This window comes from Gekko japonicus, unplaced genomic scaffold, assembly GCF_001447785.1.
Source record: "Gekko japonicus isolate JY-2015 unplaced genomic scaffold, Gekko_japonicus_V1.1 scaffold2655, whole genome shotgun sequence".
Classification (NCBI taxonomy): domain Eukaryota; kingdom Metazoa; phylum Chordata; class Lepidosauria; order Squamata; family Gekkonidae; genus Gekko; species Gekko japonicus.
In genome coordinates, this window is record NW_015160302.1 from 114,002 (window position 1) to 138,518 (window position 24,517).

Sequence of the window (24,517 nt, forward strand, 5' to 3'; positions counted from 1 at the left end):
TCATCTCCCTTTATCCCCTCCCCCCCCTGCACTTTCTGATGTAAAAAGATGCCAGTGGACCTGAGGTAAAATCCCTCCTGGCTCTGAGAACTGAAGCTCAGCTGCTTCCCTTCCCAGATGCCAGCTTTGAAGTCTATCTAGGCTGACCACCAGCACTAAGCAGCATTCACCTCAGAAATTACAAGAAAAAGAGATAAAAATGCAGTGCGGCAGAAATTCATTCATTCTAAATGGCTTTTAGGTGTGGAAAAATGCCAGCTGACTGATCTATCAGCAGCATGCTTTGTGCCTGAAACAACTCACAAAATCTTAATTAAAACAAGAGAGGAGAACTTTAAATGCCTCTGAGCTGTTTCAGTCTGTTTCAGTTAACTTATTGAAACTCTTTGACTCATAAGGAGCAGCAAGAACTTGGGTGACCAGGTACAAAGTGTGGCAGGGCCGTTGTTGTTATTGTTATGATGAAGAAGATGAAGATGACGAAGAAGGAGTTGGTTTTTATACTTGGTATTTCTCTGCCATAAAGAGTCTTGAAGCAGCTCATATTCACCTTTATGTACAACAGGCACCTTGTGAGGCAGGTGGGCTAAGAGAGTTCTGTGAGGACCGTGACTAGCCCAAGGTCACCCAGCAGGCTTCAAGTGGAGGAGAAGGGAATCAGACCTCGTTCTCCAGATTACAGTCCACTGCTCTTAACCACTACACCACTGCACCATGCTGGCTCTCTTTATTCTGTGTAGGATGCCTTGCTGAACTTTGCATCTAGTCACCTTACCATGAACAGGACTAGTAAATAGAATGCATTGAGCAGGCTTTCCACTATGACCTGGTGAGACAGAAGAACATAAGAGAAGCCATGTTGGATCAGGCCAATTGCCCATCCAGTCCAACACTCTGCGTGACACAGTGGCCAAAACCCAGGTACCATCAGGAAGTCCACCAGCAGGGATAGAACTGGGGCAATGATGCGCTGTATCCCACTGTTGCCCCCCAAGCACCAAGGATACAGCGCATCACTGCCCCAGACATAGTGTTCCATCTATTCGTTGTTGTTGTTCAGTCGCACAGTCGAGTCCGACTCTTCGCGACCCCATGGACTAGCCACTGATGAACCTTGATAAGACCTATAATGATGACCAACATGGTGACCATCACTAGAAAAGCTCCAAGTACCTCTCAGCCTCATAACAGATAATTGTTTGGCTGGCCACTAGAGTTACCAAAAAAATCTTCAAGTTAAGATTTAGAATTTAGTAGTCTCTTATGTGTAGCAGGCAAACAGGCACACGGATGCATTGTGTTTATATAGACACGTGTCAGAGATCATTGGCCTGCTTATGCACAGTAAATATGGTACACAGTATTGTAGAAAATAAAACAAGGTCATGCTTGAAGGTGAAACAGTTAAGCAATCGATATGTTCCACCCAACACCTGGTGCTAAGATCATCATAATATTTACTTTTTTCACTGGATCCTGTAATTAGTGCTGGCTCCCTTCCTAGTATACTCTTGAAACCACCAACGTGATACATTCAGGGAGAACAGACAGATCAGATTTCAGGGCCCAGCAGAATCTACACAATCTTGTACCATACACAAGATCATGTTTCATGCTGCCATCTCTGGGTTTCCATTCAGTTTGTAGAAGAAGAAAAATCTAGGTTTCATTGAGTCTCAAACTCTCACAGAAAACTCCAAACCATCCAACCACTCAATAACATTTTCACTCAGAAATTAAGCTATGTCTATATGGTACGGTTTGGTAAGCAGTTGCAAAATGTGGACACTTCTAAATGAAGGGAAACACTGCAAGGCACAGCACAGGGACTCCCCACCCAGCAAATACCAATGAGAATGGACCTCTATAACTCTTAGCGAGCTGGACAACTTCCTGCCTGAAGTCATGAACACATGAACCTCCTTTATACTGAATCAGACCCTTGGTCCATCAAGACTAGTATTGCCTATTTAGAGTGGCAGCAGTTCTCCAAGGTCTCAGGCAGAGGTCCTTTTAACTGGAAATGCCAGGGAGCGAACCTGGGACCTTCTGCATACCATGCAGATGCTCTACCACTGAGCCACAGCCCCTTCGCATTATTAGCATAAAGCTTGACAGAGTTTATTTCCATCCTTGGCTTCCCAGAGTTGTGCTGTACTACTAGTTCATATTTAAAGATGGGGGGGGGGAACACTGGACAGGAATTCTATGTTTCTAATGGCAAGTGGCCTGTCATGCTGGTTGCCTGATGAGCCAGTAAACCTCGGGTCAGTCAAAATTCTCTCAAAGCTCTCTTAGCCCCACCTACCTCACAGTGTGTCTGCTGTGAGGAGAGGAAGGGAAGGCGATTGTAAGCCACTCTGAGATTCCTTACGGTACAGAAAAGCGGGGTACAAAAACCAATTCTTCTTTTAATTTCGATGTTCCAGAAAACTACAAGAAAATAATGATGGAGAATTAAAGGTGTCCATTGGGGAAAAGAGGACAAAACAGTGGGTGCAAGCCCACACCGAACTCCTCAAAAGCTAGAAATGAAATACTGGAATCCGTAACAGGGCTCTTTTTGTAGAAAAAGCCCAGCAGGAACTCATTAGCATAATAGGCCACACCCAACAGCAGAAACTCATTAGCATATTGGGCCACACCCCTGACAGCACAGCTCATTAGCCCATTAGGCCGCACCCCCATGTTACCAGAAGTGTGGTCATCCAGCCACACCCACCTTTTGCTTCTTATTCTGTTTACCTTGTTTGTTGTCAAAACCCAGGGCCTTTTTTTGTAGCGGGAACTCCTTTGCATGTTAGGCCACATACCCCTAATGTAGCCAATCCTAATGAGTTTCTGCTGTTGGGTGTGGCCTATTATGCTAATGAGTTCTTGCTGGGCGTGGCCAACTCAGGAGCCAGCCAGAACTCCGTTCCTGTGCTTTCCTGCCCAAAAATAGCCCTGAGTATATATAACATTTTTTCCCAGGCCAAGAATTTTCATGTCATCAGGATACATTCACCAACTGAGGCCTGTTTCTTCCCAGTAACATGGATTCTTAACCATGGTTTAATCCTGGTTAAGAAACCCAGTTATCAGAATAGAAACAAACCTCAATTACTGAAGGCGTTCAGACATCATTGTGTAAGATTGATGGCTGTCTTCAATCTTGGCGCAATGCACGAAAGGAGAAAGGAGCATGTAAGACTGGCAGTTAACCAGAATCGTTCCTGTTGTGAAATGAACAAGCTGAGATTTGTTTGTAACATTTGAACTGATTCCAAGTGTGGCAAAGAGACACCCTCTTCTCAGAATGGGAATGATTAGGATCTTGCTTCAAGGAACATATCTGTTAGACATGTTAAAGTTGTCAGACACAGCAGGCTCTGTAGACACGTGAGAGACTTAAGAAAGTTTCCATGACAGTGGCTTTTTAAAATGAACTAGACGAATGCAAAACAGGCTTTTCGGAAAACCTGTCCATCTACTGATAACGGTTTGAGCAAGGCTATCAGGTTAGCTTCAGAGATTAGCTTCATAAAAGAAGCAATCATGTTTGTATGACCTACAGGTTCATCCAGCAAGGCCATTGTTCCGCCTCTTTCAGGAGCTGACCCAGGTAGGGAAAATATCAGCCGCTGGGATCCTAGGGGTGATGTCATTTCGCCCTAAAGGATGCAACTGGATCCTTCATCATTGCATGTTGACAACAGTGTCAACCTTCCAACAAAATCCACAAAACTTAATCCCACGATCAAACATTTTCTGTATTTATTTATTTATTGCGAACATTTTTATCCAAGAACCTGACCAAGGCAGCTTACAAAATAAAACAATACAAACAAAACATTAAAAGATATTAATTAAAATCCAGCATTAAAAAGTCCCAGCCCAAATCATAAAAACAAACTACAAACATATTAAACCAACAGTTTCCAGACAAAAATAGTGTTAAAATAATCAACCCTCATGGATATCTATTTTATAATTTTGGCCTAAAAGAAATAAAAGTGAAGTTCAATTTGGTTCCCTAGCTTAATTACCCAGAGGCAATTCACAGGACACCAGGCAAGTAGTTATTTGCCAGAATGTCATAAATTATTAGTGGCTCTAGTCCTTTGTGAATCGGGTCTTAATTCAGCCCTCTTTGCACACAGTTTTCATTTGTAGCATCACCAACAGCATGAACTGGCTACCCACCAGTTTTGATTTTAAAGTTGTTCAATTCATATGATTTGATTGCCTTGTTATTATGCCTTCTGCTTTGTTGGTCTACTAGATGTCCAAAACCACAGAACAGGTTAAGGATTTTTAAAATTCCTACCTTTATTAAAATATTTATACCCCCACCTTTTCTCTTGGCTCAAAGTGGCTTTCTTGGCTCAAGGCAGAGTAGTACATCTGACAAGCTAGTTATCAGGAAACAATTGTTATTAATGCTACTGAATGGGTTTAGTCATGCTGGTCACATGACCACAGAAACATCTTGGGACAGCTCTGGCTCTTTGGCTTTGAAACGGAGATGAGCATCGCAACCCTAGAGTTGGATTCGACTGGCTTTCGAGCAAGGGGAAGGGTGCCCTGCAGACTTCTCTATTGAAACATGCTCAAACAAAATTTCTGAATAATACATATCTGACCACTTACATGCTGTAAGGGGGGGGGTTGTGCCACCAAGTCGCAACAGACTTATGGTGACCCTGTAGGGTTCTCAAGGTAAGAGACATTTAGCGGTGGAGGTCAATTTGGTTACCTGCCTCTGTGTCATGACCCTGGTATTCCTTGGTCAGCTCATCACCCATTCAAATACTGACCAGGGCCAACCACAGATATGACAAGGTTGGACCAGCCTGGGCTATCCAGGTCAGGGCACTGTAAAGAAGGGTGGCCACAATTAAACAGCTGGAAACATAATGCCAGGCACAAAACCCATACTCCAGTCATTTAACACAACCCTACTGGGGTGGCCAGGGTGGCAAAAATTCTCCTTCCCAGGTGGTAGCCAGCATTGCACAAAGATGCTAGAATACAATTGTCTACGCAATCCTGGGTCCGAAATCAGGAAGCATACTCCCTAAAGGGCGTGTTTTCAGCAGATCCTAAATAACACCTAAAATACAAGGTAAAAACATGAAGTCCAACATAAAACAGGAAAATCTGGCAACTCCACCAAGGAGGGGGGACTTCCTGAAAGTCTACCAGGGGTCTTGGGATAAGGCTAACATTGGTGCATGTTGCCTCTGAGAAGACTTGTGTATTTTCAAAGACACAACTGTAAAAGGAAAACACCTATCATGGTAATTCTACCGTCTCATTCACGCATTCTTTTTTTAATGGCACAGAAAGACCTGTCCTATACAGCAAACTGGGGAGTCGCTGCGGGAGCGCTGGCACATAGGATGACTCTAGCAGGGAGGTGGGTGGCCAACAGTGGCAGCTGGCATCCTTTGAGGCAATCTCCAGGGATTCTTCCCCAGGTAGCTCAGTGGCTACCCATCACGAAGTTAAAAATGGGACTTCAAAACACAGCAGCCTATAATTATTTCATGGTTGATTTTTTTTTTTTGGGTACAGATGTTCAGACCAAGCCCTTTAGAATGATGAGATGCAGTCCTCTTGGTAACACACTGTCCTACCTCCCACTGAAGAGTCACTGCAAAGTAATTTTGCACATCTTGAATATCACCATTGGGTACCTGACGGAAACAGGTCTGACCAGCTTGGTTCATCCTATGGAGAAGGCAAGAACGGTGCTCTGCAGAGTTCATGCCTGTGTCACCTTGCATGAAAAGACTAGTTTGCTGGCATACATTTGGTTGAATCCAGTGGCACGTTTAAGATCAACAAAGACCACCGTTGTTGGTCTTAAAGGTGCCACTGGACTCAAACTTTGTTCTTCTGCTTCAGACCAACACGGCTACCCACATGAATCCTAAACAGAGTTACACCCTTCTAAGTCCACTGAAGTCAGGAGGCTTAGATAGCTGAAACTCTGTTCAGGGGAGCCCCATAAATAAAAGCTTTTCCACTGATCAATTTACAACCTAGTAAATGCATTGTGGCTTATTATTTGCTGCCGGTAACAGAGACGTCGTTCCCCCAGGAAGTCTTTTTACAAAAGGGATCTTGTATTTTTTCAGAACACAGAGTATCATCATCATCATCATCATCATCATCATCATCATCATCATCATCATCATCATCATCATCATCATCATCATTTTGGCTAAGAAATATGTGCCCCCCACCTCAAGCTAAGACATCAGTTTTGTAAGGGCATTCTGAGATATGGTTCCATGTATGTGACACAATTCCTGCCTCCTGTGTCTGTATTATTGTTTGAACTTAATTTTTTGAAATTAATGTGCTTCATGTATAACCAACCAGACATTCTCCCCAAAGGGGACCCAAAATGGCTTACATTGCTCTCTCCTCCATTTTATCCTTACAACCCTGTGAGGCAGGTTAGACTAAGGCTGTGTGACTGTTTCAAGCAAGCTTCCGTGGCAATGGGGATTTGAACCTGGGTTTCCCACATCCTAGTCCAATACTCTAACCCAGGGGTGTCAAACATAAGGCCCAGGGGCCAGAACTGGCCTGTCCAGGGCTCTTATGTGGTCCGCAAGCAGGGGTCATTTTGTAGAAAAAGAGATGCAGGAGCTTATTAGCATAACTTTTGCATATGCCACACCCCCTGACATCACCGGAAGTGTGTCAGAAGGCAACACCCACTGCTCAGGCTCCACTGGACTGTTTTCGATTGCTACCTATTGGGGGGGTGGGGAACGTGCAGATCTGTCCTCGCAGAGGAGAGAGAGCTTGTACCTGAATACAACTTGGTCTTAAAGGTGCCACTGGACTGTTTTGGACCGGGGGGCCGGGGGAGCTCTGCAGCTTACCTGGCTGCTTCTTGCTCTGACTGAGGGCTGCTGGGAGCAGGGGGTGGGGCTTGTTGCATGTGCCTACCCCCTGGGCTCTTTACTACCAGAGCTCCGCTCCTGTGCGCTCCTGCAGGAAATGACCCCTGTCCGCAAGCAACTAGTGCAAGGCAGGGAACAGGAGACTGCTTGGGGGAGAGTGGGTGGAGCCACTCCGACTGTTGCTTCAGCATGATGGAACAACCTCATCCGCAGCAGTCAAGCAGCATGGGAGCATCTGGCCAGTGCTGCATCACCCACTCCAGGCCACCCATATGGGTTTTCCTTTCCGCACACCACCCCCAGCTCATGGGGCCTTGCAGTAAGGATACAACTCGGAGCTTACCAGCTGCTGTCCTTTATACAGTTTGTATCTTCGTTACCTGGCATTACGTTTTGTGGCCTGACAAAGTGACATTTATGTCAGATCTGGCCCTCGTAACAAATGAGTTCGACACCTCTGCTCTAACCACTACACCATACTTTTTGTATTTGAAAATGTGCTAAAAGGCTCTTCCACTGTACCACTCACAGGTAGGATTGTTCAGACAGACTTTTAAATAAAAGTAAACATGAGTAAACATAAAAGGAAGGCCGAGCGCCGAAGAATAGATTTTTTTGAACTATGGTGCTGGAGAAGACTCTTGAGAGTCCCTTGGACTGCAAGAAGAACAAATCAGTCAATCCTAAAAGAAATCAACCCTGACTGTTCCCTGGAAGGCCAGATGATGAAACTGAAGCTCAAATACTTTGGCCACCAAATGAGAAGGGAGCACTCACTGGAGAAGACCCTGATGCTGGGAAAGATTGAAGGTCAAAGAAGACGGGGGCGGCAAAGGATGAGATGGTTAGACAGTGTCATAGATGCAACAAATGAAATTGAGCCAACTTCAGAGGACGGCGGAAGACAAGAGGGCCTGGCGGGAGCTGGTCCATGGGGTCACGAAGAGTCGGACTCGACTGTGCGACTGAACAACAACAACAAACATGAGCAAACGGAACACCTTCATTGAACACCATCATAAGTACCATTTCAAGAACTCTGTGTTTTCCCCTCCTCCTTCTTGTCTGAAACACCTGTTTTCCTCTCTCTAACAAAGAAGTGTACTTGTCCCCTGATTAAGGAATAAACAATATTCAAATGTCATGCATTTATTAGTTTGAATACTTATACCTGCTTTTCTACCCAAGGAAGCTTACATCATCATTCTTCTTTCCTCCTAACACTTTCTGCATCGTTTCAAACTTTTGTAATTCTAGTCCTATTCAATCACTTATGACAGGTCCCATTCTATTGGTTGTATTGATTTACACTGCATAATCCAACCTGAGTCTCAGTGAGAAAAAGCGGACTATGAATAAATAAATAAAATCTTCACACCAACCCTGTGAGATAGACAGAGAGAGTAAATGGCCTGAGGTTACCCAGCCAGCCAGCTTCCAGGGCAGAGTAGAGATCTGAACCTGGGTCTCCCAGATCCAAGTCCGAAATTCTAACTGGTAGAACTCTTGAGAGTCCCCTGGACTGCAAGGAGATCAAATCCTAAAAGAAGTCAACCCTGACTGTTCCCTGGAAGGCCAGATACTGAAGCTGAAGCTCAAATACTTTGGCCACCAAATGAGAAGGGAGCACTCACTGGAGAAGACCCTGATGCTGGAAAAGATTGAAGGTCAAAGAAGAAGGGGACGGCAAGGGATGAGATGGTTAGACAGTGTCATCGAGGCAATGAACATGAAATTAAGCAAACTCCGGAGCACGACGGAAGACAGAAGGGCCTGGCGTGATGTGGTCCATGGGGCCGCAAAGAGTCAGACTCGACTGTGCGACTGAACAACAACAGAAAAAGAAAGGATCAAATATGGGGTTTTTTGTGTGACCGTAAAATGAAATTATGATGAACTAGCATTCCCCTGTCAAAGAAAGTGGAGAATCCCACCGCTATTCTCAGTTACTGGGTCCTTCTACAAGAAATGAAATCATAAGAATATAAGAAGAGCCTTGCTGGATCAGACCAGTGGTTCATCCAGTCTAGTCCAGCATCCTGACTCACAGAGTAGCCAAACAGTTCCTCTGCAGGGCCAACAACAGGGCATAGAGGCTGAGGCCTTCCCCTGAGGTTGCCTCCTGGCTCTTGGATTCAGGGGCTGACTGCCTCTGAAAAAGTGGAGGTTCCCCTCAGTCACCATGGCCAGTAGCTGCTGATAGACCTACCTTCCATGAGTCTATCTAATCCCCTTTTAAAGCTATCTATGCCTGTCACCATCATTACATCCTCCAGCAGCGAATTCCACATTTTGATCACTTGCTGTGTAAAGAAGCAGACCGCAGAATGGAGGGAATCCCACACTTCAGTAGCAAAAGGTGCTTACAGGTGCACAGAAGAGACAGCGATAACTGTTTTATGTCTGTGTACACAACAGCCTTCAGGAATCAGATTCTTGGTATTAAACTGAGACACCTGTCAAGATGTCAGTGCCAAGCAAAATAACTGGCATGTTTTAAGAGAAGAATGTCAGCAACTGTGATGACAGCTCTCTGTTTATACCATATATGCATAATCATTCTGCATTAAACAACCTGGATGAACGAATGCACCCTGCTTCTAAACTCACAATCCCAAATCTAAAGTTGGTAGGCGCAGTACTAAAGATGTGAAGGCCGGGAAAAAAGGGGGAAATTAGGGGGGAAAGGGTTTTTTGCCCTGTTTTTTTCCTGAGGCCTTTGGAAAAATTGGAAATTCAGAACAGTACTGAAAAAAACTCCTACAAAATATTTTCTCTTCTAGAATGACTGAAATGCTTGTAAAGACAAGATAGACGTGTTGTGCGCATAGACGGCTCTTAAATCCAAGATGCATTTCTGCACCTAGAAGGAAGTGTGAGTCCAGTGTGCATGCACACGAAAGCTTATGCCGGAATTAAACTTTGTTGATCTTAAAGGTGCCACTGGACTCAAACTTTGTTCTGTTGCTTCAGACCAACACGGCCACCCACCTAGAAGGATACCTAATCTTCATAATGGGAGCATGCAGGGCTTTTATTACAACAGCGGCATGTCTTCTATGTCCTTCTGACCTGATGTGGCTGACCTTTTCACCTCTCCCTCAAACCAGTGTGAGGCAAACTGGGTAAAAAGTAGCTTATTGCCCTACCTTGTAGGGGGGGGGGAGATCAGAAGGAGGTGGTGCAGAAACTGCACCAAAGCCTCAGAGGAAAACTCTGAAAGTTTCAATGAGAATTTAGCTCTCTCTTACCAGATAATGAAAATTAAGGTACATGTGCTTAGACAGCACAGGGCATATCAGCTTGTAGTTTTCCTTCAAGTACTGGGAATATCTGCAGTGTTGTTTGTACAAAACTAAGGCATTTATAACGTTTAAATTCTATAAATATTTCAGATATTGCAATGTTATACACTAAGTAAGTTATAGGTAGCCCTGACCTGGATGGCCCAGGCTAGCCCGATCTCATCGGATCTCAGAAGCTCAGCAGAGTCTGCCCTGGTTCGTACTACAATGGGAGACCACCAAGGAAGCCCAGGGTTGCTGCACAGAGGCAGGGAAAGGCAAACCACCTCTGAACGTCTCTTGCCTTGAAAACCCTACGGGGGCTGCCATCGGTTTGCTGTGACCTGACAGTACTTTCCACCACCCCCAAGTTATAAACGATGCATTGTATGCTGTTAAAGCGATAAAATTAGTTTAGGTTTGACAGGACAGTATTGCATATATTCCTGTCCGTCCCCCGTCCCCCAAACTTCTGGGTTTTTCCCGTGCTTCAAAATTTTTGGAAATTTTACATCTCTATGCAGAACCCACCTCTAGTCATGCACAGTAGTGCTGTTGCAAGATAGTAGAGGGCAGACAAACTATCCTAAGGCAGATTGCCATGGAGAGGAAGCTCCCAGGATCCTGCCTGTAGACTCCCCAGCTCAAGATCTGTGGTGTTTATTTCTTTTATTTCTTTTAGCAGGCTTCTGACTCGCCCTCCCCTGCACCACAAGGCTCAGGGCGGGTAACAACAACTCAAAAACGATATCATAATTAATTATTAAAACAACTTAACATAATAGCGATCAAAGCCGTTTAGCAGCTGGGGGGGATGCTTTTTCATTATTGTGGAGGACAGCCGACCATCGAGGATGACAGTTGGGTTACCATTTCATGGATAACTGAGGAGGAGCTATGAATCCAAAGGAAGTATAAAACAGGCTGAGAACTCCACTGATACTTCCTGGAATGTCTCACCAAATGTGAAACAGTACAGATGGATGTGTGCAAAGTGCCCTCAAGGGGCCGCGGTGACTCAGAGGTTAAGACACTGAGCTGCAGACTGGAAGGTCTGTAGGTCAGCAGTTCGAGACCCTAGTGCCACCTGAGGGAGTGAGCTCCCGTCTCTGGCCCCAGCTCCTGCCAATCTAGCAGTTTGAAAGCAAGAAATTGCAAGTAGATAAATAGGTACCGCTTCGGTGGGAAGGTAACAGTATTCCATGCGCCTCAGCGTTTAGTCAAGCTGGCCACATGACCACAGAAATGTCTTCGGACAACGCTGGCTCTTTGGCTTGGAAACAGAGCATCCCTAGAGTTGGATTCAACGAGCTTTCAAGCAAGGGAAACCTCTACCTTTTAACCCCAGCAAGGGGCTTTCAAAGCATGTGAGAAGCAGAAGTGGTTTGCCATTGCCTTCTTCGGCATTCTTACTTGGGGGTCTAACAGTACAAATACCAAGAACGAAATGCAGTATTGAATAGTAACTAATTCCCTATGTAACTAATTGCCTATGTAAGCCGCCCTGAGCCCACTTGCGGGGAGGGCGGGGTATAAGTGAAATAAAATAAAATAAAATAATTCAGCCCTGGTTTAGAGCTGTGCCTTGGGGCAGGGAAAAACCAGTTTGTCCAGGTGCTTGCATTCAGGCACCGGTGTAGTATAGTAAGAGTGTTGAACTAGGTTCTAGGAAACCCAGGTTTGAATCAGAACTCCGACATGGAACCTTGTTGGGTGGCCTCGGATCAGTCACACGCTATCAGCCTAACCAACCTCATGGGATTGTTGTGAGGATAAAACACAGAAAGGGAGAATTTTGTAAGCCACTTTGGGTCCTCAATGGGGACAGACAGGTTATACATGAAGTAAATAATGACATATAAACACATACATCCGAATCAGATCACTACCGAAAGTGGATCTTTGTCAGGGCCCAGGGCAATACACGGACAAAGGCCAGGCCTGTTTGTGCCAGCAATACAGGAAAGGAGTGGCTCTCAGTTAAGCAGCAAGTGCTTGCTAAGCTACAATGAGTAATTAAAAGGAGAACGGTGTAACGTCTGCAAGGCTCTGCCCTACCATAAAAGTTATTTGCCAACTGGAAGTAGTTCAAACAGAACATTTTCCTCTTGGCCCCGGTGCAGAAAACCACCTGGCCAGCCTCCGCGATCCCCAGCAGCCTCCTGCTTTCTTTGGACTTCTCTATCTAGTTCTCTCTCGGGTTCTTCATTACAAGCCTTCCCTGATTTCTTGTTATGATGTTTTAGCTGTTTCGGTGTCAGCCGCTTTTAGGGTTTTAAGAGTAGAAAAACAGCCGATGAATAAAACAGTGGTGGTAGAAAACGCTGCCAAGTCACAGCCAGCTTATGGTGACCCTGTAGGGCAGGGGTTTGTGGCTTCTGGGGCCCGCCAAGTGTTTTAAGGAAGTGGGTGGGGCCAGGTAGGGCTTTTGCTCAGCAAGGATGCTGATTGGCTGTACAGATTTTTTAAAAAAAATGCTGCTTTGGCAGCAGCTGCCACCACAGCACAAGGCTATGCACTGTGTTACTGAAGTTAACCTGCGGCAATCATTTTGTGGCTGACTCCGCCTCCTGTGGCAGGCATTTTGTGGCAGCCGTTTCACAGCTGCATCCACCGTACCATGTCAGAATTCCAAATGTGCCCACAGGCGCAAAAAGGTTGGGGAGCCCCTCCTGTAGAGTTTTAAAGAAAGAGACAGAGGTGGTTTGCCACTGGCTGCCACTGCATAGTGACCCTGGGCTTTGTTGGGGGTTTCCCATCGAAGTACTAAGCAAGGCCAACCCTAATTACCTCCCTAATTCTGATGAGATCAGGCTAGCCCGGAACCATCCTGTTCAGGGTGCGAATAAAAATAAACAAATAAATTTCCTGTCTGTGACTATCAGTACCTCCGCAGCGATATATGACCACCACCACCCTTCACAATCTTTTGTGAATCCTTCCTTCTTCCTTCACAGAAGCATCCTTCTCAATATTCTCTGTGGACTTCACCTCGTTTAAAAACAACAACACATCATCACCGTCTCTCTCTCTCTTTCTCCACAGTCTATAGAAGTCTTAAAAAGTCAAAAGGAAACAAAACACGGTGGCATTAATAAATGATAGCTAGCCCCCTAGTTGCCCTGTCATCTCCTCTTCTCAAGCGAGTAAGTGATCTGCTTTTGTAAAGGCGCTGACAACGACCTGACTGCAACTGTGACATTTTCAAGCCACACAGGGACCTGCTTCATACAGAAGGCTGCAAAACAACCTGCCCACCCATATTAGCACCTGAAAAGTAATAGGCGGGTGAGCAAGCCAAGGCTTGCCTTTCATCAGGCGCTAATGGCTCAGGAAGCAGGCCACAGAGGGCTCCATTTGGGGCTCAGATTACGCAGACGCCATATATAGTATCGCCTCATGATGTCTGCAGCTTGCGAAGAAATCACAGCAATGTGAATCCCCAATTGTTCCATATGAGTGGTCCAGTGAAAAGAGCAATGAAATCACACAACTCACACATACCAACGGCCTCTGGTGTTCTCCTGGAGTTACCACTGATCCCCAGACTACAGAGATAGTTCCTATGGAGAAAAAGACAGCTTCACAGGTCTAAGTCTGTGGCATCACATCCCCACTGGTCTCCCTCACTTCCCCAAAGACTGCCTTCCCAGGCACAACACCCCCCACATACCCTCAGAGGGTAGAAATCACCACATAAAACTCAAGTTCCGAAGTCCAAACCCTGGATGGATCTCAAGATATTCCAGTTCATTCAGAAACAAAACCACACCACCAGAAAACAGAAGATGTCATCTTGAGCTCCCTAAATTATTACTGATTAAACAAAAGTAGAACACGGCGGCCTTGACTTGGCTAGCCCAAGCGCCTCAGATCGTGGACTCTGGATGGGAGACCACCAAGGAAGTCCAGGGTCATGGTGCAGAGGCAGGCCATGGCAACCACCACTGAACATCTCTTGCCTTGAAAACCCCGTATCAGCTGTGACATGATAGCACAAAAAACAAGCGACCACCCAAGAACACAGCAGATCTACTAGGAGGTTTTCATAAGAGAAGTTATTTTGTCAAGGAGTTGTTTCACATCCAAACAGAAGTGGCCATGTTATGTCCTGCAGGACATAGGTCACAATATAGATCTAGACGAATGGTTGAAAGTATGGAAAGTAATAACATTTATGAGGGCTATGGCATATGAAGAAAATAGTTACAAAATGTTCCACAGATGGTATTGGTCCCCTGATAAAATAGCTAAATGTCACGCCAACGCCACAAACAAATGTTGGAAATGTAAAACAAATGCAGCAACATTTTATCGCATGTGGTGGAGATGTGGAAAAATTCATAGTTTTTGGCTGAAAATACATAAGATAATTTTAGAAATATTGAACATAAATTTACTGCTAATACCAGAAACTTGTTTGTTGAACATAATTCCGGATAGTTATGACCAAAATGATGTATATATGCTGAACTATATTTTAACATCCGCCAGAATTTTATTGGCTAAATATTGGAAGACGGACAGAACCCCTCAAGAGAGGAGATAGATCAAAAATTGTTGGAACTGGCAGAAATTGATAGATAAAATATGTTATTACTAGGAAAAGATGAAGCACTATATCTAAAACAATGGTCAAGAGTATACAAATGGTTGGATAACAAATCAGGCAAATAGACTCAAATTTGTAAAGTCATTTATTTACTATATACTGTATATAATGTAAAAATCATAAATAAAACTATTTTTAGAAAAGTGGCCATGTTACTGTATCAAGGCATGCCAAAGACCCTTACTCAAGGGGCTAGCTGATTGCGGGCACCTATTTAGGCACCTTTTTCAAACAAGGCCTTGTCAGTTCCCTTCTAACATCACTAGATGCCACATTACTCATAAGAGTTTCTATGGAAATAATGAAGCAAGTTTCCCTTCAAATGGGTCCTCAGAGGCTTTATCAGCTGTTCCCTTGTTCCCTCTCTCTGTGCACTACCTGGGCCTTTTGCTTATTATGCCAATTAGATTAAAAGATATACATGTCACCCCTGGGTTAAAAAAAAAAAAGAAAGCAGAGAAACCAGCTAATGAAGCGATGGATGATGGTTTGAGAGAAGAATGTTTTATAGGATTCTACCGTTCAGTGCTTCAAGTTATTGTTTTACAAGAAAGAATGCTGCATGAAGCAGTTATTTTTTTGGTCCATCATAAGTCGTTTGCAAGGAATGGTTTTTCTGAACAGTGATGCAATGGTAACACGATGCCTTTCGCAACGATGGCAGTAACTACACTATTACCTTGATGTCACAGAGATCAAAATCTACAGACGCCACTGAACAAGGTGACATATTTACTAAGCATATGTTCATAGTTATATAAGTAATTTTGAGTTTAAACGGAGCACACCTTACCAAAAAAAAAAAGATTTCTACCAAGATGAAAAGGCTTTGCTCCAGCTATAATAATAATGCTGCCTTTGTCTTTGCCCCTGACTGGTTTGCATTTATACAGATCCTTGAGGAAAGCAAATTAATGTCAAATGGATAACTATACTAAGAAAACAATTCACTGCATGCTTTCTATAACCATTTAACCAACCACCTTGAAGATAGGATCAACTTTAATTCACAGTGCTGCGTAGACATTAAAAGTAGGCAGTGTGAAACCGTACTTTGGGAAATATAATTCAGTTAGTAGCTGAGGTCACACACGTAAAACCAGTTTCCACTGGAGTCTGATACTGCCATATTACAAGGTGCAAAACTTGAAATGTGGTCTCAGAGGGACACATGCTTGCCAACTCAGCTTGGGAAACTCCTGGATATTTCAGGGCAATACCAGGGGAAGGCAGAGTTCAAGGAGGCAGATATGATGTCATAGAATCATCTGCTAATCTGTTTTTCCAGAAGAACTGATCTCTGTTTCCTTCCGCAGAACTGATCAGTTGCCATTCCAGGAGAACTTCACTCCCTACCTTGAAGTCAGCAACCCTAGAGTGATATATCCTGGCATGTAGACCATGTGCTATTCAGGATACATAAAATTATGGAGAAAAATTCCTTTACCTTTCTTAACAACAATAAGCAATAACAACTCGACAGTCCAGAATTTCCCAGGGACTAACACTAAAAAAAACACTTGCTGTCCTCCTGTGGATAAGCAGGAAGATATCTTTTTTTAATGGTTTGGGGACTTTTTTGATCTTCAGTTTTAAAATATCTTTGCTGCCGTTTTATCAGTTTTTTTATTAATTGGTTTCACGGTGTTTCAATCAGTTTTACAACGTTTCAATTGGTTTTACAGTGCAATTCCAACCAAAGTTAAACACTTCTAAGCCAGTTGACTTCAATGGACTTGGACGGGTGTAACTCTGCTGAGGACTGCACATCTAATGCTTCTCTCGTTTTGCTTTGATATAACCCCCCTGGAGAGCCATATGTGGCTGACAGCCCAGAGTACAAATATTTAAGATAAATATATCTATCTCTATTTATTTAGTTAATTCAATTTATACCCCGCCCTCCCCGCAATGCGGGCTCAGGGCTGCTTACAAGTGGCAAACGCCAATATAAAACAACTTTAAAAACATTTATAAATCCCACAGTACAAAAGCATTCATAACAATCAAAGACTGGAGTGCTCTAGATGTTCAACATAATATCAGATGGCATTTTTATAACTGTTCAGCCTCATCTGCTTCAGGGACTGATGTTCACCTCATCCAGGGCCAGGTAGTGATGGAATAGCGGTGATGTTAGTGGCGGCTCCTACTCATACGCCTGGTGGAAGAGCTCCATCTTACAGGCCCTGCGGAACTGCATAAGGTCTATATAAGAGTTGTTCGGGGGCACAGTATGGTAGGGCAGAAAGGGAAAAGGCAGTGTTTGAAACTTTTGTAGAACTGAATTTCACAACGTTATACACTATGTAAATGTAACAGAAAGCTGAGAGCGAATGTTCTATGTGCCTCCGGGGCATTCATTAGAGGGATATATATCTTTAGAACGAGGTTGGCCTGGCAACCAAGAAGTGATTGAGGGAAGACAAGATGGGAGCAGAACTGTGCAACTTCTGATCTAGCAAGCTGAACACAGCCTCACTAGCCACAGGTGGTGGCCCAACAAGCTTGACAGGTCTGTTTTTAATGCTTGTCTGGAATTACAAAAGGTGGGGAGGTATGCATTAAACACCTGGCAAGCCGCAGTACACACACGAATGGTGGATCGCAAGTTATGCAGGCTTGGACTAGGTGGATTTGAAGGCAATCTCAAAAAGGTGAAGGCCTGGAAGGCTGAACACAGAGTAACTACTGAAAACAGCTACAGGTGTAGAGTTTGTATCCCCACATTCTGTTCTGCAGCAAAAGTTTGCCTCTGTCACTGTGATTAACACTGAGCCATGGCCCCTCCACCTATTAGAGGATCTGCTTTGCATGCAGAAGATTCCAAGTTTAATCTGTGGCATCTCCAATTAAAAGGAGTACGTAGTAGATCAGGGGTGTCAAACTCATTTGTTATGAGGGCCAGATCTGACATAAACGAGACCTTGTTGGGCTGGGCCATGTGGGTCATAAAATGTAATGCCAGGTAGTAGAGATACAAACTTTATAAAGGACACAAACACAAAGGGGTTTTTTTAACTTTAAATAAAATCATGCTTAAAACATTAGCACTCTTGCAATATTTTGTTTATTTAAGAAGAAGAAGAAGAAAAAGAGATTGGATTTATACCCCGCCCTTCACTACCCAAAGGTGTCTCAGAGCGGCTTACAAACTCCTTTCCCTTCCCCTCCCCACAACAGACACCCTGTGAGGTAGGTGGGGCTGAGAGAGCTCTTTCAAGAACTGCCCTTTCAAGGACAGCTCTTGTCAGAACTATGCAAAACAAAGAGAGAGATCATGGGATGGAAGTTGAAAAGAAGCGAACAACCATGATGTATTATGCCAAAAAAGTCTCCAAAGACCAGAAATTTCTTTTTCCAATATTCAGTTTACTGGAAGCAATTCAAACGCCATCAACACAACGGATCATGCATATTATCTCGTTTTGTGTATAACTTTGTCAAAGTGAGTGGCGTTGAAATACAATATTAATCCATTTGACAAATGACACTCATCACACTAATGGTTTTGATTAGTGTCACTATGAGATACTACTAGAGAGTTTGTCAAATGGATTAATATTGTATTTCAACGCCACTCACTTTGACAAAGTTATACACAAAACGAGATAATATGCATGATCCGTTGTGTTGATGGCGTCTGAATTGCTTCCAGTACACTGAATATTGGACTGGAATTGGAAAAAGAAATTTCTGGTCTTTGGAGACTTTTTTGGCATAATACATCACGGTTGTTTGCTTCTTTTCAACTTGTCAGAACTATGGCTTGCCCAAGGTCATCCAGCAGCTGCAAGTGGCGGAGTGGGAACTCATACCCGGTTCTCCTAGATTAGAGTTCACGCACTTAACCACTACACCAAACTGATAATTGACACCTCTTGCTCTGAATTATTGCATCAAAATATCTGTGCTGTTGCAATCTTGACTATGCTGTTCAGGTGTGTATCGGTAAGCTGCAAACCTATGATGACACAGCAGCAGCAGAACTGGAAGAAGAAGCAGAAGACAGCGAGTTCCACTGCGGGCCTGATAGAAGCCCTCCAGGGGCCTGATCCGGCCCCCGGGTTGCATGTTTGACATCCCTGTAGTAGATGATGTGAAAGAACTGAGACCCTGGAGGGCTTCTGCCACAGAGTAAAACTGTACCAAGCTGAAGAGATCAATGGTCTGACTCGGTATAAGGAAGAGTCATGTGTTCATGTGCTTCAAGAGGCTGGGGCAAGAGGCTGGGCCAATGGAAACACTATTTGAGCTGTCCTTAATATTGCACTATAACTAGGTGTCACCAGTAATATATTTTTTGCTAGGCTTTTCCTACTGCATGAAGATTTTTTAAAAGACTCCCAGTTAGGGGTTATTGTGTTGGGGAAACTAAAGTTTAAATCCCCACTCACCAAGAAACCTATTAGGTGACCTTGCGCCAGTCATTCTCCCTCAACCTAACCCAACTCACAGGGCTGTTGTGAGGATATAACAGAGGAAGGAGGACCCACACAATCACCTTGAACTCCTTGGTGGAAGGGCAGGAAAGAAATGCTCTAAATCAATAAGGAAATTTCCTAGGTGAGGTCTAGATGATGAGGCAGCACAATCCATAAAACTTTAATTAGTGTTGAAAGACAACAAAGGGGGATCACGTGTGGCTCTTTGTTTGGCTCTAGGAGGGAAGAACAGGATGGAACTGGAGACTGGTTCAGAGATCGGCAGAGCAACCCCAAACAGAGTTACACCATTCCATATCCAATGACTTCAATGGACAATGAGAGCATTTCAGAGGTGAAGCGTTTTATTCAAACAGGTTTACCATTCTAAAACGATTTGAGCTAACTTTCATAATTGTACTTTACCAAAAAAATTCAGGAACTTTTGACGGTCTGAGTTATACTTAGAACTGTAAATTTTAACTGCTAGATTAATCAGTGTCAATAGAGGCAAGTTTAAACTGGTAGAACAGACACTGAAAAGACGAAGTTGTTTACCCAATAACGCTGTTTTGGTTCTGAGGCATGGAATGTAAATATTAAAACTGCACTGGTAGACTAGGAGTAAAGGGAAGCTTTTGTTGGTTAAATTCTCTCACAGGTTCTTCAGTAGATATGACAATAATCAGCAAATTGATTTAAATATAAATGATAACACAGTTACAAAGCAGATGATTGATTGGCTCTCTCTTTTGCTGGCAGATCTAGTTTTGTATTTCGAGGCTGCCCGTTTCCTGGACGCCACCTCTGGGAACTCTCTGACTTTGTTAAATAAAATAAATCAGAAGTGTGGGAAGGAGAAAAAAAGAATGTTCCCAGAAAAGTCCAAGTATCCTTCCTCATAGGCTGGAAGTACAACGCTTCCCCTGTGCTTGTCCCAGAATTACCCCAATCCATGGACCAGACAGGAGAATGACTGATAGACACACGTTGGTTGCAGTATATGGATAGGGTATATTCTGAGTCCTTTTAAAATTCATGTGCTGGTCATGAGACGTCATCACAGTACAATCCTATATATGCTTCCTGGGGAGTGTGGTCCCACTGCACTTCATGGAGTTTACTTCAAAGTCAACATACATAGGATTAGGCCACATGTGTCTCAAGAACTAATAAGAACCCATTATACCCTGCTGAGGTCGCCACAGCAAACTGACGCTGAGTGCCCAAGGCCAGGGCACCCGCCCAGAGCCTCTTTCTAGAGCTCGTTGTATTTATTTCCACAACAGGCCTTATTCCTAGTAAGAAATAAGAGCTTTATAATTTTTTTTTAAATCCAGGCTGTAAATCTATGCAACCAAACCACTTACCCCCTCCCCCCGACTCAATGTAATGAACATTTTGAGATTATGGACTACATCTCCCAACAGCCCCTGATTTGAGATGGTTTTGGGATGAAAAAAGAGCAACCACTGAGAGAATGTCACATGCAACCATGTTTTCAAGTGGCCCTAAGGTAAGGCAAAATTGACATTGGCTGGAATACAATTTCAGGTGAGTAGCAGTGTTAGTCTGTAAACACAGAACAAAATTTGTGAGAGGAGGAAAAGGAAGAGTTCTGAGAGAAAACTGCAACTGGGAAGAGGGCTACAGGAGATAGAATAGTATCCAGTGGGGATTATGGAAGTAGAGGATGTGATTAACGTTGACAGGGTTAGGACCACGACATTCTCACCACTTAGCTGACAAGCACAAAAAGCCTACCTGGTTGCTATTTCCCACCCATTCTTAGACAAAGCTTCCCTGTCGACCTGCCTCATTACATTCTGTGTGCCTGGGCAGTTGTTGCAGCCAATGAAGACTGATAGCAAAGTTGGTTATCCTGAAGTGCCTTCAGCATTTGCCTTAAGTCTTACCCACCCTGGCACGTTTATTAATTTGCACTGATGTTACAATTATGTAAAAGATCCCTGCAATTATTTCCTTTCTTAACATTTAAAAGCAACTGCAGGTGAGGTCAGAGAATCTAGATAGGGCTGGGGTGCTAGGGAGGAGGCTGTAACCCATTTCAGTTCTCAGAGCAACTACAACTGCCAACAATGTGGAGAAAGTGTCCTGTCCCCTTTTACAGAGACTTAATTTGTGGAAATGGGCAACTGAAGCTTTTCCTTACATGGAGCCAAGTGACTAGAAGGTCTGCATGGCCCCTTCCAACTCTATGATTCTATAACACCTGGTAAATAACACCCCAGAAAGCCTCTGTTAAGGGGCCCGGACCCTTCTTCTCCAGGCTGTTGGCAACCTTAACTGCTATTTCCGCAGTAACGGTCACCATTCCCCAACCATGCCCTGACCTGGATAGCCCAGGCAAGCCCGATCTCATCAGATCTCAGAAGCTAAGCAAGGCCGACCCTGCCAAGTACTTGGATGGGAGACCTCCAGGAATACCAGGTGCAACATGCAGAGGCAGGTGATATCGAGACAGCTCTCTGAAAAACATCCAAGCCCCTAGTGGGGGTTGCCAGAAGTCACCATGACTTCCAGGCATGCAAGCACACAAACATACACACTCACACAAAAATATACACACACGTACATAAAACTACCATTCCCCAACCACTATGAGCCACAGTTAGACAACAGGCACCCCAGGTTACATTTATCTCTTTTCTTAACTACTGTAGTTAACAGTAGTTTGAGGGGTGAGTGTGCATGTGTTTGGGTCTTCTTCAGCGAAAACAGTGTGGAAGAAGACATTAATTTCCCCTCCCCATCAAAATGACACAGCAATGCAGCTCACGGACGGACGGACGGAAGGAAGGAAGGAAGCAAGCAAGCAAGCAAGCAAGCAAGCAAGCAAGCAAGCAAGCCAAGTCGTGGCGGGGGATCGTGTGTCTTTGCAGAATCCTTGCCGTGGGGATGGCGAGACGCGTTGCACCCGCCTTCGCCAGGACATGACGCTACGTGTCGCTCTGGCAACGTTGCCGTCCCCGCGGCATGGATTCTGCAAAGACATGCGGATCCCCCGCCGCAATTTGGCAAGATTTGGGAGGAAAACGCTGGCACCCCCCGCCACAATTTGGCAAGATTTGGGAGGAAAGAAAGAAAGAAAGAAAGAAAGAAAGAAAGAAAGAAAGAAAGAAAGAAAGAAAGAAAGCTTTATGAGATCCAGTCTTGGTTCTCCTGTGTAAGGTATAGCTCAGCACTTGGGGTGGGGTGGGGAGAGAGATGATTTCCCTTATTTTGTTATGCATCACTGCAGTTGTTAGTGCTAGCTATAATAATTTTTGATTGTTCAGTCGCACAGTCAAGTCCGATTCTTCGCGACCCCATGGACCAGATCACGCCAGGCCTTCCGGTCTTCCGCCGTCCTCTGAAGTTTGCTCAACTTCATGTTTGTTGCATCTATGACACTGTCTAACCATCTCATCCTTTGCCGTCCCCGTCTTCTTTGACCGATTGACTGATTTGTTCTTCTTGCAGTCCAAGGGACTCTCAAGAGTCTCCTCCAGCACCATAGTTCAAAAGCATCTATTCTTCGGCGCTCGGCCTTCCTTATAGTCCAGCTCTCGCAGCCATACATGACTACTGGGAATACCATTGCTTTGACCATGCGGACTTTTGTTGGCAGGGTGATGTCTCTACTTTTTATCATGCTGTTTAGGTTCGCCATCGCTTTCCTCCCAAGGAGCAGGCATCTTTTAATTTCATGCCTGCTGTCACAGTCTGGGGTGATCTGGGATCCTAGGAACGTGAGATCCCAGGAACGTGAAGTCTGTCACTACTTCCACGACTTCCCCTTCTATTTGCCAAGGAGTGATGGGGCCGGATGCCATAATCTTAGTTTTTTTGATGTTGAGCTTCAAGCCCATTTTTGCGCTCTCCTCTTTTAGGTTCTCTTCACTTTCTGCCATTAGAGAGGTATCGTCTGCATATCTGAGGTTGTTGATCTTTTCCCCAGCAATCTTAATTCCCGCTTGTGATTAATCCAGGCCAGCATTTCGCATGATGTACTCTGCATATATATTAAATAAGCAAGGTGACAATATAACAGTTATCCAGTCCTAAATACATAAATAAATAAAAATCCAGCCAGAACATTCCCCTCAGCATGGCATGGAACCAATCACCAGTGAGGAAACCAAGACCATAACAGGCTGCTTTCATTTTGCATTTACTGTTCTTTAATTTGTGTGACGCCTTGTTCCTAAATAATGATATAAAACAAAAGAGACCTAAGTTATTTTTGGCATTCCCTGTGCAATTAAGTTTTCCCATCAACCCATCATTTTACATTTGTGTCCTTTTCACAGATGAGTTCACATACACACACACACCTTTTTTGATGTGAACCATTCTGATGACTGGGATTCCAGGAATGCTTCCAAACTCTAGTACTTCCTTAATTAAAGGAAGGGGACATATCAGTGTCAAACATTTGTCAGCATAGAGTGTTCCGTATTTTCATGCTTTTCAAAATAAATAAATAATAAAGCCTACTGAAACCCCTGAGCCCCTCTTCAACTCACTTCTAGGTCTCATATTTCCTCCTTTGCTTCAACAAAATAAGAAGTCAACTTACTGCTTAGTCAGCTTTAATGCATGACGGTTTTTTAGCTTCAGAGTTACCTATTTTGATTATTGCACTTAGAAAAATCATTTTGACTGACTGAAGCTACAAAGAAAGTCTTGCTAGTAGAGAGAACTCTGAGAGAAATGGCATTAGGAACTTAAGGAGAGTCAAAAACATTTGGGAGTTAAGGATCGGGTTGCCAGCCTCTAGGTGGGACATCTCCCACTCATCGCTTCAGCTCCCCTGGAGAAAATGGCTGCTTTGAAGGGTGGACTCTATGGCATTGTACCATGCTGAGGCCCTTCTCTTCCCAAATCCACCCCCAAAGTCTCTAGGTATTTTCCAACCCAGACCTGGCAACCCTACTTAAGGGCAACATCCATTTCCCACACAGAAAAGAGTTTTACTTTATTTAACATGCCCTATTGAGAAAATTAATTTAATATTCCACAGGATAACCTCTCTCAGCTTCTGAGGCAAGTCCCCACCCCGCACAGTTTTGCTGACAGAGGTACATACCACTCAGTACAATTATGTGGTAAACTGCAACAGAGTTCACACAGTTCATTCAGATGCTCTCTCTTTCAAAGCTGCCACAGAATCCAAAACCTCAACAACCTGTTTCTAACCCCAAAGTCTTGTCACGCACTGCCCCTCCCGCCTGCTGTAGAAAGCAGAACTTGAAAGTGCGGCATACAGCAACCAGGGGAGAGGATCAG

General features: G+C 44.1%; 1 protein-coding gene and 1 non-coding gene across 2 annotated transcripts in view; both read right to left on the bottom strand.

Annotated features, from left to right (window-relative positions):
* The window catches only part of LOC107114683 (beta-1,4-N-acetylgalactosaminyltransferase 3-like), a 128,763-nt gene that overhangs the window by 51,941 nt on the left and 52,305 nt on the right, over positions 1-24,517 (bottom strand). The window lies entirely within an intron of this gene.
* TRNAT-GGU lies at positions 2,019-2,090 on the bottom strand. The gene has a single exon. It is a non-coding gene; the product is annotated as a tRNA-Thr (tRNA).